This window comes from Lytechinus variegatus, chromosome 16 (assembly GCF_018143015.1).
Source record: "Lytechinus variegatus isolate NC3 chromosome 16, Lvar_3.0, whole genome shotgun sequence".
NCBI lineage: Eukaryota > Metazoa > Echinodermata > Echinoidea > Temnopleuroida > Toxopneustidae > Lytechinus > Lytechinus variegatus.
In genome coordinates this window covers 19318870-19333220 of record NC_054755.1, presented here as the reverse complement: position 1 = coordinate 19333220, position 14351 = coordinate 19318870, and positions in this window count along the sequence as shown.

Below are 14351 nucleotides of genomic sequence, written 5' to 3'. Positions count from 1 at the left end.
ATCCGGTGAACACCTTAAAGCGAGTCGAAATCGAAGACGACAACGTCGACGACTCTCATCAATCTGGTCATAATGTGTCGATTGAAGGTGATAGCGAATCGTTCCTATCGGATTCTACATCTAGTCTGCTAAGGTTTATGGATGAAATGGATAATGACAGCCTTACGGATGTGTCAAGCATCGCTAGCGATGATGAATACGATGTCGACACGTTCACAACTGTTAGTGATCTGACAGACTTTGATGGTGAACTCTTCGATGACGACAACAGTGAACTACCTTTCAACCTTGCAACTACCTTTCTTAATGAAATAATGGCCGGGGTCGCTTCCGAACTGAACTCGAAATAGTGAACTTCCAAAATATTAAATCACTATCTTGCAAATAAAACTATCTAGAAATTATATACGTTTTCTTCTCACATCTTTATGTTATTGCTGTTAGAAAATTATGAAATAGTACGAATGAAAGCATGTGCTTTCATTGCTAGGCGTGATAAGTGTTAAATGTTTCATCAATATTTCGTGAAATTTATAGGCTGAAGTATAAAAAAGAAAAGTCAAAGCAAAGGAGAGAAAATAAAAGGAAAATGGAGTGGTGACTTAATTTGAAAAGATAAAAAGGTTGAACGGGGAATAGCATAAAAGGAGGATATGACTGGAGAGAAAAGGAAAAGGAAAAGCAGAGGAAGGAAGAAAGGGACAAAGAAAAAGAGAACGATTGGTTGAGAGGGGGAGGGAGAGAAGTAGATTTTATTAAAAAGAATGTGAGAGAAAAAACAGATAAATAGTCAGTTGGTGCAGAGGTGGATCCAGCTTTCGCCTCTATGGGAGTGGGAAAAAAAATTATCCACGTTTTCCCCGCGGCGTAATTTAAGGAGGGGTTAGTCCCTCCAAATGTGACAATCTTATATCAAAAAATATCTTTACTTAATGTGTGCATTATTTTTGTCGACGTCCTTTAAGGCATTTCTACACTCTCAAAGAGTTGCCAGTCTGTCTTGAAAGTTAGAAATAAAAAAATCAAATCAGTTAAGATTCGAAGATATTTTCACGAGACTAATAAGACACCCCCTCCCTCTGTCTCTCCTTCACTTCCATCCTTTTCCTTTCTTGAATTCACTTTTCATTTCACAAAGTTTTATCGTTTTGGAGATTAATATAGGAATAACGCATTCCGCGGAGTTGTTTAGCGAATATGCAGTGCACGAGAGGTTTCTTCTGAGCATGCGCACTCCACACGAGCCGGAGGCGAGTGTGGAGTGTGCATGCGAAGAAGAAACCTCGAGTGCACTGCATATCGCTGAAAAACGACGGGTAAAATGCGTTATTCCTTTTATAAGATGGCTAAGTAATTTCGATCGCAATTTTAAGCACCTTATATGAGAAAGAAATAATGAAATAGATCTAAATCAAATATCAAAAATTTTGAAATTGCACTTACCGTGGGTTAGACAATTTGGGTGCGCGAAATTTGCACGGGCGTGCAGGGATAGACACTTTTCGCAAATGATCACGTGGTACGCTTTGACCAATCAGCAAGCTGCAAATTATTTAGCCATCTTATAATACTGGACTTCAGTAGTGTTATTAGGTGTATTGTCTAACCTATAATTTCACCTCCCCCTCCAATTCCCCTGAGATTTAAAGTAGTAAAAGAAAAAGAGGGAAGAAAATTGAAGAAAATAAATACATGCAGAAGAGTATAAAAAATCTTTTGCTGCATCAGCCTCTAATAAAATCATGTAATTTTTAGACCCGTCCCTTTCAAAGTATACTGGCACTGCCCCTGATTATATAGTTTTACTTTTCAGTATTTTTTCTCGGGGAAATGTTAAAAATAACTTATACAATCAAGAAAATCTATATTCCAATGTGATGAAAGCATTTTTTTTTATTAATTTTTTTGTGGGGGGAGGCATTTTAATTTGGTAGATGCAGGTAGTAATTCCGAAGGTTCTTTATTCCGAAGGTTCGTAATTCCGAAACACGTAAATTGCCTATACCTCGATGTTCATTAATTCGAAAACGTGAAAGGGTTCGTTAATCCGAACATTTGTGGCGTTATTCAGAAGGTTCGATAATCCGGAAACGAAATAAGGTTCGATGTTCCGAAGGTTCGTTAATCCGAAAACGAAATAAGGTTCGTTGTCCCGAAAGTTCGTTAGTCCGAAAACGAAATAAGGTTTGTTAATCATTTCGTTTTCGGACTAACGAACCTTCGGGATTACGAACCTCACTTCGTTTTCGGACTAACGAACCTTTAAGAATTACGAACCTCATTTCGTTTTCGGACTAACGAACCTTTCAGAATTACGAACCTCATTTCGTTTTCGGACTAACGAACCTTCGGAATTACGAACCTCACTTCGTTTTCGGACTAACGAACCTTTCAGATTTACGAACCTCATTTCGTTTTCGGACTAACGAACCTTCAGAATTACGAACCTTCTGAAAATTCTGAATTCTGAAAAAATATTATAGAATTTGAATCTTATTTAACGCATGAGGTGAGCACGATACGAGAGCAAAGATATTTCTTTTTTTTCTTTCTTGCGATTGAAACCTAAAATCGGGATAGTATATAGGCACTTTTTGTAATCATGAACAAGAAGTATGTCTTACTAAATTATGAGTCAAAAGCGCCAGCTGAAAATATTTGATACTCTGACATAAAAAGGGGACGTTTCAATTGCGGTTTGGGTTTATGGGAATTCATGAAGAGGAAACGCATTTTACTTATCAAGTAATGCGATAATCCAATAGCAATTTTTTTGTCTTATCAACATTTTTGCGCTTTTACACTCTCAAAGCGGCGCCAGTCTATTCACAATCCCAATGAAAGTAAAACATTGTGAGGTCACAGAGACCTGCCAGTCATCCAATCACAAAACCTTTTGAAAATCTCTGTGCGCACTGACTTACGTAACAATACCCATACAACAAGACTGCGCAACAACATAAACTTTGGACCAATCAGGAGCGAGATACTAACATCGCTTATTAAAAATCATACGTAACAAAGAAAGTTGCAAGTTTCTGTTGACATTAGCAACGCAACTTAAACAATTCATTCTTTATGAATTCTCATTGCGATCAAGACGTTTGCTTTGCTCCTGTCTTTAGATCTCTCAAAGAGAATGGCTCGACGATCTTCACGTGTGCGAAGATATTTCTCCCGACTTCGAAAGAGCTTGGGAAAGAATTTGACAAAATTGTGCTGTTCCTCCAAGGTATGGGCGATATTCTTCATCAAAGTCCCACCTCACACACATGACATGAAAAAAAATAGTGTCAACTCAATTTAAAGCTAATTTCTAAACTATTCGATTCAATTCATAGTTAGTAAAAGAAACGTAATTTTTCTGGTACTACTGATAAACTACTTCAATTTTAATATTTGTGCTTTACAATAATTTCTTATTCAAGATTGATGAATTATAATCTATCTTTGATTACAGTTACCGAGGGTGACAGCGATGGCTTTCGAAAGAATGCTCTAATAACAGAGGCCCTCAAAATGGTAAGCGATGCAGTGCAGGAGAAAAAAAAAACATTTGGATTCTATTCTCTGTAATGCATGACCACCAGACTCTGACAAAGTTTTAAAAACTTCCTTTTCTTTAAAGGTATGGCTTATTCTGGCTCTAAAATTTTCTCCCTTAAGATCTCTCGCCGAATTTTTGAATTACTTAATTTACTTTGCAGGGCCGTTTCTGTTGATTTTAATATTAGATAATCTTATCTTATCTATTGAACCACAGTTCCACTCTACAAATATCAGTGATGATTACAGCGACACAACATCCGAATGGAGTTTGGAAGACGGCTTACAAAGTACCTTGTACTATCCGGTGAACACCTTAAAGCGAGTCGAAATCGAAGACGACAACGTCGACGACTCTTATCAATCTGGTCATGATGTGTCGATTGAAGGTGATAGCGAATCGTTCCTATCGGATTCTACATCTAGTCTGCTAAGGTTTATGGATGAAATGGATAATGACAGCCTTACGGATGTGTCAAGCATCGCCAGCGATGATGAATACGATGTCGACACGTTCACAACTGTTAGTGATCTGACAGACTTTGATGGTGAACTCTTCGATGACGACAACAGTGATCTACCTTTCAACCTTGCAACTACCTTTCTTAATGAAATAATGGCCGGGGTCGCTTCCGAACTGAACTCGAAATAGTGAACTTCCAAAATATTCAATCACTATCTTGCAAATAAAACTATCTAGAAATTCTATACGTTTTCTTCTCACATCTTTATGTTATTGCTGTTAGAAAATTATGAAATAGTATGAATGAAAGCATGTGCTTTCATTGCTAGGCGTGATAAGTGTTAAATGTTTCATCAATATTTCGTGAAATTTATAGGCTGAAGTATAAAAAAGAAAAGTCAAAGCAAAGGAGAGAAAATAAAAGGAAAATGGAGTGGTGACTTAATTCGAAAAGATAAAAAGGTTGAACGGGGAATAGCATAAAAGGAGGATATGACTGGAGAGAAAAGGAAAAGGAAAAGCAGAGGAAGGAAGAAAGGGACAAAGAAAAAGAGAACGATTGGTTGAGAGGGGGAGGGAGAGATGTAGATTTTATTAAAAAGAATGTGAGAGAAAAAAACAGATAAATAGTCAGTTGGTGCAGAGGTGGATCCAGCTTTCGCCTCTATGGGAGTGGGAAAAAAATAATTATCCACGTTTTCCCCGCGGCGTAATTTAAGGAGGGGTTAGTCCCCCCAAATGTGACAATCTTATATCAAAAAATATCTTTACTTAATGTGTGCATTATTTTTGTCGACGTCCTTTAAGGCATTTCTACACTCTCAAAGAGTTGCCAGTCTGTCTTGAAAGTTAGAAATAAAAAAAATCAAATCAGTTAAGATTCGAAGATATTTTCACGAGACTAATAAGACACCCCCTCCCTCTGTCTCTCCTTCACTTCCATCCTTTTTCTTTCTTGAATTCACTTTTCATTTCACAAAGTTTTATTGTTTTGGAGATGAATACTGCACTTCAGTAGTGTTATTAGGTATATTGTCTAACCTATAATTTCACCTCCCCCTCCAATTCCCCTGAGATTTTAAGTAGTAAAAGAAAAAGAGGGAAGAAAATTGAAGAAAATGAATACATGCAGAAGAGTATAAAAAAGCTTGTGCTGCATCAGCCTATAATAAAATCATGTAATTTTTAGACCCCCTCCCCTTTCAAAGTATACTGGCACTGCCCCTGATTATATAGTTTTACTTTTCAGTATTTTTTTCGGGGAAATGTTAAATATAACTTATACAATCAAGAAAATCTATATTCCAAGGTGATGAAAGCATTTTTTCAATAATTTTTTTTTTTTGGGGGGGAGGCATTTTAATTTGGTAGATGCAGGTAGTAATTCCGAAGGTTCGTAATTCCGAAACACGTAAATTGCCTATACCTCGATGTTCATTAATTCGAAAACGTAAAAGGGTTCGTTAATCCGAACATTTGTGGCGTTATTCAGAAGGTTCGTTATTCCGAAGGTTCGATAATCCGGAAACGAAATAAGGTTCGATGTTCCGAAGGTTCGTTAATCCGAAAACGAAATAAGGTTCGTTGTCCCGAAGGTTCGTTAGTCCGAAAACGAAATAAGGTTCGTTAATCATTTCGTTTTCGGACTAACGAACCTTCGGAATTACGAACCTCATTTCGTATTAACGAACCTTTCGGAATTACGAACCTCACTTCGTTTTCGGACTAACGAACCTTTCAGAATTACGAACCTCATTTCGTTTTCGGACTAACGAACCTTCAGAATTACGAACCTCATTTCGTTTTCGGACTAACGAACCTTTGGAATTACCAATCTCACTTCGTTTTCGGACTAACGAACCTTTGGAATTGCGAACCTCATTTCGTATTAACGAACCTTTCGGAATTACGAACCTCACTTCGTTTTCGGACTAACGAACCTTTGGAATTACGAACCTCACTTCGTTTTCGGACTAACGCACCTTCAGAATGACGAACCTTCTGAAAATTTTGAATTCTGAAAAAAATAATATTGAATTTGAATCTTATTTAACGCATGTGGTGAGCACGATAGGAGAGCCAAGATATTTCTTTTTTTTCTTTGTTGCGATTGAAGCCTAAAATCGGGATAGTATATAGGCACTTTTTGTAATCATGAACAAGAAGTATGTCTTACTAAATTATGAGTCAAAAGGGCCAGCTGAAAATATTTGATACTCTGACATAAAAAGGGGACGTTTCAATTGCGGTTTGGGTTTATGGGAATTCATGAAGAGGAAACGCATTTTACTTATCAAGTAATGCGATAATCCAATAGCATTTTTTTTTGTCTTATCAACATATTTGCGCTTTTGCACTCTCAAAGCGGCGCCAGTCTATTCACAATCCCAATGAAAGTAAAACATTGTGAGGTCACAGAGACCTGCCAGTCATCCAATCACAAAACCTTTTGAAAATCTCTGTGCGCACTGACGTACGTAACAATACCCATACAACAAGACTGCGCAACAACATAAACTTTGGACCAATCAGGAGCGAGATACTAACATCGCTTATTAAAAATCATACGTAACAAAGAAAGTTGCAAGTTTCTGTTGACATTAGCAACGCAACTTAAACAATTCATTCTTTATGAATTCTCATTGCGATCAAGACGTTTGCTTTGCTCCTGTCTTTAGATCTCTCAAAGAGAATGGCTCGACCATCTTCACGTGTGCGAAGATATTTCTCCCGACTTCGAAAGAGCATGGGAAAGAATTTGACAAAATTGTGCTGTTTCCTCCAAGGTATGGGCGATATTCTTCATCAAAGTCCCACCTCACACACATGACATGAAAAAAATAGTGTCAACTCAATTTAAAGCTAATTTCTAAACTATTCGATTCAATTCATATTTAGTAAGAGAACCGTAATTTTTCTGGTACTACTGATAAACTACTTCAATTTTAATATTTGTGCTTTACAATAATTTCTTATTCAAGATTGATCAATTATAATTTATCTTTCATTACAGTTACCGAGGATGACAGCGATGGCTTTCGAAAGAATGCTCTAACAACAGAGGCCCTCAAAATGGTAAGAAATGCAGTGCAGGAGAAAAAAAATTGGATTCTATTCTCTGTAATGCATGACAACCAGACTCTGACAAAGTTTTAAAAACTTCCTTTTCTTTAAAGGTATGGCTAATTCTGGCTCTAAAATTTTCTCCTTTAAGATCTCTCGCCGAATTTTGAATTACTTAATTTACTTTGCAGGGCCGTTTCTGTTGATTTTAATATTAGATAATCTTATCTATTGAACCACAGTTCCACTCTACAAATATCAGTGATGATTACAGCGACACAACATCCGAATGGAGTTTGGAAGACGGCTTACAAAGTACCTTGTACTATCCGGTGAACACCTTAAAGCGAGTCGGAATCGAAGACGACAACGTCGACGACTCTCATCAATCTAGTCATAACGTGTCGATTGAAGGTGATAGCGAATCGTTCCTATCGGATTCTACATCTAGTCTGCTAAGGTTTATGGATGAAATGGATAATGACAGCCTTACGGATGTGTCAAGCATCGCTAGCGATGATGAATACGATGTCGACACGTTCACAACTGTTAGTGATCTGACAGACGTTGATGGTGAACTCTTCGATGACGACAACAGTGATCTACCTTTCAACCTTGCAACTACCTTTCTTAATGAAATAATGGCCGGGGTCGCTTCCGAACTGAACTCGAAATAGTGAACTTCCAAAATATTCAATCACTATCTTGCAAATAAAACTATCTAGAAATTCTATACGTTTTCTTCTCACATCTTTATGTTATTGCTGTTAGAAAATTATGAAATAGTACGAATGAAAGCATGTGCTTTCATTGCTAGGCGTGATAAGTGTTAAATGTTTCATCGATTTTTCGTGAAATTTATAGGCTAAAGTATAAAAAGAAAAGTAAAAACAAAGGAGAGAAAATACAAGGAAAATGGAGTGGTGACTTAATTCGAAAAGATTAAAAGGTTGAACGGGGAATAGCATAAAAGGAGGATATGACTGGAGAGAAAAGGAAAAGCAGAGGAAGGAAGAAAGGGACAAAGAAAAAGAGAACGATTGGTTGAGAGGGGAGGGAGAGAAGTAGATTTTATTAAAAAGAATGTGAGAGAAAAAACAGATAAATAGTCAGTTGGTGCAGAGGTGGATCCAGCTTTCGCCTCTATGGGAGTGGGAAAAAAAATTATCCACGTTTTCCCCGCGGCGTAATTTAAGGAGGGGTTAGTCTCTCCAAATGTGACAATCTTATATCAAAAAATATCTTTATTTAATGTGTGCATTATTTTTGTCGACGTCCTTTAAGGCATTTCTACACTCTCAAAGAGTTGCCAGTCTGTCTTGAAAGTTAGAAATAAAAAAATCAAATCAGTTAAGATTCGAAGATATTTTCACGAGACTAATAAGACACCCCCTCCCTCTGTCTCTCCTTCACTTCCATCCTTTTTCTTTCTTGAATTCACTTTTCATTTCACAAAGTTTTATTGTTTTGGAGATGAATACTGCACTTCAGTAGTGTTATTAGGTATATTGTCTAACCTATAATTTCACCTCCCCCTCCAATTCCCCTGAGATTTTAAGTAGTAAAAGAAAAAGAGGGAAGAAAATTGAAGAAAATAAATACATGCAGAAGAGTATAAAAAAGCTTGTGCTGCATCAGCCTATAATAAAATCACATAATTTTTAGACCCCCTCCCCTTTCAAAGTATACTGGCACTGCCCCTGATTATATAGTTTTACTTTTCAGTATTTTTTTCGGGGAAATGTTAAATATAACTTATACAATCAAGAAAATCTGTATTCCAAGGTGATGAAAGCATTTTTTTAATTATTTTTTTTTGGGGGGAGGCATTTTAATTTGGTAGATGCAGGTAGTAATTCCGAAGGTTCGTACTTCCGAAACACGTAAATTGCCTATACCTCGATGTTCATTATTCGAAAACGTAAAAGGGTTCGTTAATCCGAACATTTGTGGCGTTATTCAGAAGGTTCGTTATTCCGAAGGTTCGATAATCCGGAAACGAAATAAGGTTCGATGTTCCGAAGGTTCGTTAATCCGAAAACGAAATAAGGTTCGTTAGGTTCGTTAGTCCGAAAACGAAATAAGGTTCGTTAATCATTTCGTTTTCGGACTAACGAACCTTTGGAATTACCAATCTCACTTCGTTTTCGGACTAACGAACCTTTGGAATTGCGAACCTCATTTCGTATTAACGAACCTTTCGGAATTACGAACCTCACTTCGTTTTCGGACTAACGAACCTTTCGAATTACGAACCTCATTTCGTTTTCGGACTAACGCACCTTCAGAATGACGAACCTTCTGAAAATTTTGAATTCTGAAAAAAATAATATTGAATTTGAATCTTATTTAACGCATGTGGTGAGCACGATAGGAGAGCCAAGATATTTCTTTTTTTTTCTTTGTTGCGATTGAAGCCTAAAATCGGGATAGTATATAGGCACTTTTTGTAATCATGAACAAGAAGTATGTCTTACTAAATTATGAGTCAAAAGGGCCAGCTGAAAATATTTGATACTCTGACATAAAAAGGGGACGTTTCAATTGCGGTTTGGGTTTATGGGAATTCATGAAGAGGAAACGCATTTTACTTATCAAGTAATGCGATAATCCAATAGCATTTTTTTTTGTCTTATCAACATATTTGCGCTTTTGCACTCTCAAAGCGGCGCCAGTCTATTCACAATCCCAATGAAAGTAAAACATTGTGAGGTCACAGAGACCTGCCAGTCATCCAATCACAAAACCTTTTGAAAATCTCTGTGCGCACTGACGTACGTAACAATACCCATACAACAAGACTGCGCAACAACATAAACTTTGGACCAATCAGGAGCGAGATACTAACATCGCTTATTAAAAATCATACGTAACAAAGAAAGTTGCAAGTTTCTGTTGACATTAGCAACGCAACTTAAACAATTCATTCTTTATGAATTCTCATTGCGATCAAGACGTTTGCTTTGCTCCTGTCTTTAGATCTCTCAAAGAGAATGGCTCGACCATCTTCACGTGTGCGAAGATATTTCTCCCGACTTCGAAAGAGCATGGGAAAGAATTTGACAAAATTGTGCTGTTTCCTCCAAGGTATGGGCGATATTCTTCATCAAAGTCCCACCTCACACACATGACATGAAAAAAATAGTGTCAACTCAATTTAAAGCTAATTTCTAAACTATTCGATTCAATTCATATTTAGTAAAAGAAACGTAATTTTTCTGGTACTACTGATAAACTACTTCAATTTTAATATTTGTGCTTTACAATAATTTCTTATTCAAGATTGATCAATTATAATCTATCTTTGATTACAGTTACCGAGGATGACAGCGATGGCTTTCGAAAGAATGCTCTAACAACAGAGGCCCTCAAAATGGTAAGAAATGCAGTGCAGGAGAAAAAAAATTGGATTCTATTCTCTGTAATGCATGACAACCAGACTCTGACAAAGTTTTAAAAACTTCCTTTTCTTTAAAGGTATGGCTAATTCTGGCTCTAAAATTTGTCTCCTTTAAGATCTTTCGCCGAATTTTGAATTACTTAATTTACTTTGCAGGGCCGTTTCTGTTGATTTTAATATTAGATAATCTTATCTATTGAACCACAGTTCCACTCTACAAATATCAGTGATGATTACAGCGACACAACATCCGAATGGAGTTTGGAAGACGGCTTACAAAGTACCTTGTACTATCCGGTGAACACCTTAAAGCGAGTCGAAATCGAAGACGACAACGTCGACGACTCTCATCAATCTAGTCATGTGTCGATTGAAGGTGATAGCGAATCGTTCCTATCGGATTCTACATCTAGTCTGCTAAGGTTTATGGATGAAATGGATAATGACAGCCTTACGGATGTGTCAAGCATCGCTAGCGATGATGAATACGATGTCGACACGTTCACAACTGTTAGTGATCTGACAGACTTTGATGGTGAACTCTTCGATGACGACAACAGTGATCTACCTTTCAACCTTGCAACTACCTTTCTTAATGAAATAATGGCCGGGGTCGCTTCCGAACTGAACTCGAAATAGTGAACTTCCAAAATATTCAATCACTATCTTGCAAATAAAACTATCTAGAAATTATATACGTTTTCTTCTCACATCTTTATGTTATTGCTGTTAGAAAATTATGAAATAGTACGAATGAAAGCATGTGCTTTCATTGCTAGGCGTGATAAGTGTTAAATGTTTCATTGATTTTTCGTGAAATTTATAGGCTAAAGTATAAAAAGAAAAGTAAAAACAAAGGAGAGAAAATACAAGGAAAATGGAGTGGTAACTTAATTCGAAAAGATAAAAAGGTTGAACGGGGAATAGCATAAAAAGAGGATATGACTGGATAGAAAAGGAAAAGGAAAAGCAGAGGAAGGAAGAAAGGGACAAAGAAAAAGAGAACGATTGGTTGAGAGGGGGAGGGAGAGATGTAGATTTTATTAAAAAGAATGTGAGAGAAAAAAACAGATAAATAGTCAGTTGGTGCAGAGGTGGATCCAGCTTTCGCCTCTATGGGAGTGGGAAAAAAAAAATTATCCACGTTTTCCCCGCGGCGTAATTTAAGGAGGGGTTAGTCCCTCCAAATGTGACAATCTTATATCAAAAAATATCTTTACTTAATGTGTGCATTATTTTTGTCGACGTCCTTTAAGGCATTTCTACACTCTCAAAGAGTTGCCAGTCTGTCTTGAAAGTTAGAAATAAAAAAATCAAATCAGTTAAGATTCGAAGATATTTCACGAGACTAATAAGACACCCCATCCCTCTCTTTCTCCTTCACTTCCATCCTTTTTCTTTCTTGAATTCACTTTTCATTTCACAAAGTTTTATTGTTTTGGAGATTAATACTGCACTTCAGTAGTGTTATTAGGTATATTGTCTAACCTATAATTTCACCTCCCCCTCCAATTCCCCTGAGATTTTAAGTAGTAAAAGAAAAAGAGGGAAGAAAATTGAAGAAAATAAATACATGCAGAAGAGTACAAAAAAGCTTGTGCTGCATCAGCCTATAATAAAATCATGTAATTTTTAGACCCCCTCCCCTTTCAAAGTATACTGGCACTGCCCCTGATTATATAGTTTTACTTTTCAGTATTTTTTTTCGGGGAAATGTTAAAAATAACTTATACAATCAAGAAAATCTATATTCCAAGGTGATGAAAGCATTTTTTTAATTTTTTTTTTTTTGGGGGAGGCATTTTAATTTGGTAGATGCAGGTAGTAATTCCGAAGGTTCGTAATTCCGAAACACGTAAATTGCCTATACCTCGATGTTCATTAATTCGAAAACGTAAAAGGGTTCGTTAATCCGAACATTTGTGGCGTTATTCAGAAGGTTCGTTATTCCGAAGGTTCGATAATCCGGAAACGAAATAAGGTTCGATGTTCCGAAGGTTCGTTAATCCGAAAACGAAATAAGGTTCGTTGTCCCGAAGGTTCGTTAGTCCGAAAACGAAATAAGGTTCGTTAATCATTTCGTTTTCGGACTAACGAACCTTCGGAATTACGAACCTCACTTCGTTTTCGGACTAACGAACCTTTCAGAATTACGAACCTCATTTCGTTTTCGGACTAACGCACCTTCAGAATTACGAACCTTCTGAAAATTTTGAATTCTGAAAAAAAAAATATTGAATTTGAATCTTATTTAACGCATGTGGTGAGCACGATACGAGAGCCAAGACATTTCTTTTTTTTTTCTTTCTTGCGATTGAAACCTAAAATCGGGATAGTATATAGGCACTTTTTGTAATCATGAACAAGAAGTATGTCTTACTAAATTATGAGTCAAAAGCGCCAGCTGAAAATATTTGATACTCTGACATAAAAAGGGGACGTTTCAATTGCGGTTTGGGTTTATGGGAATTCATGAAGAGGAAACGCATTTTACTTATCAAGTAATGCGATAATCCAATAGCAATTTTTTTGTCTTATCAACATTTTTGCGCTTTTACACTCTCAAAGCGGCGCCAGTCTATTCACAATCCCAATGAAAGTAAAACATTGTGAGGTCACAGAGACCTGCCAGTCATCCAATCACAAAACCTTTTGAAAATCTCTGTGCGCACTGACTTACGTAACAATACCCATACAACAAGACTGCGCAACAACATAAACTTTGGACCAATCAGGAGCGAGATACTAACATCGCTTATTAAAAATCATACGTAACAAAGAAAGTTGCAAGTTTCTGTTGACATTAGCAACGCAACTTAAACAATTCATTCTTTATGAATTCTCATTGCGATCAAGACGTTTGCTTTGCTCCTGTCTTTAGATCTCTCAAAGAGAATGGCTCGACCATCTTCACGTGTGCGAAGATATTTCTCCCGACTTCGAAAGAGCATGGGAAAGAATTTGACAAAATTGTGCTGTTTCCTCCAAGGTATGGGCGATATTCTTCATCAAAGTCCCACCTCACACACATGACATGAAAAAAATAGTGTCAACTCAATTTAAAGCTAATTTCTAAACTATTCGATTCAATTCATATTTAGTAAAAGAAACGTAATTTTTCTGGTACTACTGATAAACTACTTCAATTTTAATATTTGTGCTTTACAATAATTTCTTATTCAAGATTGATCAATTATAATCTATCTTTGATTACAGTTACGGAGGATGACAGCGATGGTTTTCGAAAGAATGCTCTAACAACAGAGGCCCTCAAAATGGTAAGCCATGCAGTGCAGGAGAAAAAAAAACATTTGGATTCTATTCTCTGTAATGCATGACAACCAGACTCTGACAAAGTTTTAAAAACTTCCTTTTCTTTAAAGGTATGGCTTATTCTGGCTCTAAAATTTGTCTCCTTTAAGATCTCTCGCCGAATTTTGAATTACTTAATTTACTTTGCAGGGCCGTTTCTGTTGATTTTAATATTAGATAATCTTATCTTATCTATTGAACCACAGTTCCACTCTACAAATATCAGTGATGATTACAGCGACACAACATCCGAATGGAGTTTGGAAGACGGCTTACAAAGTACCTTGTACTATCCGGTGAACACCTTAAAGCGAGTCGAAATCGAAGACGACAACGTCGACGACTCTCATCAATCTGGTCATAATGTGTCGATTGAAGGTGATAGCGAATCGTTCCTATCGGATTCTACATCTAGTCTGCTAAGGTTTATGGATGAAATGGATAATGACAGCCTTACGGATGTGTCAAGCATCGCTAGCGATGATGAATACGATGTCGACACGTTCACAACTGTTAGTGATCTGACAGACTTTGATGGTGAACTCTTCGATGACGACAACAGTGATC